The following is a 2,246-nucleotide window of genomic DNA, read 5'->3' as shown; positions in this document are numbered from 1 at the left end:
ACTGCCCATCAAGCAGTTGCTCATGAATTGCCCAACCGGTCTCGCCGCCATGCAGCTCTTACAGCAACAGTTCCGTTCTGCATCCCAGGCCCGGCTGAGCCTGGTTGAGCCGCAGATGCAGCTGAACATGCGCGATGGGGAGACAACCGCTGACTTCATTTAGCGGGCAGAGCAGCTCCGTAGCGATATAATTGTGGCCGGCGGCCAGTGGGACGAGAGCACAGTGCGCCACGCCATTCTCCATGGCCTGCCTCCACAGTACGCCATTACCATCGAGTTCACGATGTATCAGCCCAACTTAACGACCCCACAGCTCGTGCTCATGCTGCGGGAGAAGGACAACAACCTCAAGACCCAAGCAAGCAAGACCAGCCTGGTGGGAGCTGTCGGCCCTGGCCGTGCCACCAGTGGAGTCGGCAGCACCGCCAGTGCTGCAGGCGCCGTGGGGGCCGGCGACACCTGCCGCTACTGCGGACAGCCTGGTTACTACATTTGCGAGTGCCCCGTTAAGCAGGCGGACGAGTCCGTCGGCCTTCACCACAGCAACGCATTCGAGCAGCTGCACGCCGCCGGCAACATCAGTTGAGGCAGCCGCAACCGCCACTGTGACGGCGGCGGCAGGGACACTGGCAGCAGCAATGGCGGTAACAGCGGGGCCAACGGAACACGTGAACGCGGCCGTGCTTGATGCGGCAACAGCCACCGCAACGGCGGCGACACTGCAGCGGCTCGGGGAGCAGCGGAAGCAGCTCACGCCAGAGCCGTGCCACAGTGCTGGTCATCGACGGCAGTGGCAGCAGCTCACGAGTCATCCTCGACTCAGGCTCACCGTACCACCTCACGGGTGACCACTCCCTGCTGCACAACCACGTCCCCGCCGGCGCGCCACGGCTGATCGAGTGGGGCAACAACCAGCTGGCCGATGTCATGGGAACAGTGCAGCTGCACCTGTGTACACGTGATGGACACAATGTCCGGCTGCACAACATGCTGCACGTCCCCAGCTCGGGCCTCATCCTAACATCTGTCAACCTTCTCGTGACACGCAGCTGCATAGGCACATTCAGCACGGACAAGACGGGCTGCTGGTTCTCATGCATCGGCCTCCCTCACAACAGCCCGGCTATCACTGCATGGAATGCGTGTGGGCACTACGCATGGACGTGGACCTGCAGGCGCCGACCGACGTCACCGTCAATGCCCTCGGCACCGTGGGCGACAGAGCCGGTGGGGGCCAGGCCGCAGTTAGAAGTGCTGGCGGAAGTGCCGCCGCTGTCCCCAGCGCCCGTGGCGGCAGCACCGCCGGCAGCCACACCGGTGGAGGCCAGCCGGACGGTGACAGCAACGGCAAAGGGCAACCAGGCAACGGCAGCCCCGGGGCCGCCGAATGCTCAGTCGCCAAACTAGCGGCAGCACAGCGCCTGCACCGCCAGTACGGTCACCTCGGTTACCGCGTGCTGGAGCAGCTGATCAGCAAGTAGCTGGTGCAGGGACCACAGGTCACTCCAGCAGCACTACGCCAGGCGGCGGAGACCGTCTGCGAGGCCTGTGTCACCATGAAAGCCACCGTAACCGCCCATCCCAGCCGCAGCAACCGGCCGCAGCACGCACTGGAGGTCATACACTCTGACCTGTGCGGGCCCATGCCGACCATGGGCCGAGGGGGCACACACTACTTGCTGATGCTGCTGGACGGTGCCACCAGTCTGTCCGCCGTCCGCACGCTGGCAAGCAAAGGCCAAGTGGGTGAAGTGCTGCAGGACATGGTGACGCAGCTGGAGGCCCACCACCTGAACCATGCACGGGTGCACATGCTGCACAGCGACAAACACGGTGAGTACATCACCGAGCAACTGCGGCAGTGGCTGCGCCAGCACGGCACCGTGCACACCCACTCGGCATCATACACCCCGGAGCAGAACGGATGGTGGAGTGACTCAACCACATGCTCCTCGGCCGTGTGCGGACGATGCTGCACGACGCAGCACTCCCGGGCAGCTACAGGCCGGAGGCTGTGCTCTACACCAACCTCCTGCGCAATGTTTCCCCCTCTCAGGGCCGGGAGGCCACACTGTGGGCAGCTTATCACGGCGTCCCCCCCCGACATCAGCCACCGCCACACCTTCAGCTGCCTGGCCTACGTCCGCATCCCACCCAGCCAGCAGGACAAACTCGGTCCTCGTGCAAAGGCGGAAACCTACCGNCGACCGGAGCACGGCACGGCCGCCCACAGCATCCTCATTGAG

Source organism: Volvox carteri (assembly GCF_000143455.1).
Source record: "Volvox carteri f. nagariensis unplaced genomic scaffold VOLCAscaffold_29, whole genome shotgun sequence".
NCBI lineage: Eukaryota > Viridiplantae > Chlorophyta > Chlorophyceae > Chlamydomonadales > Volvocaceae > Volvox > Volvox carteri.
This window is presented reverse-complemented; position numbering follows the sequence as displayed.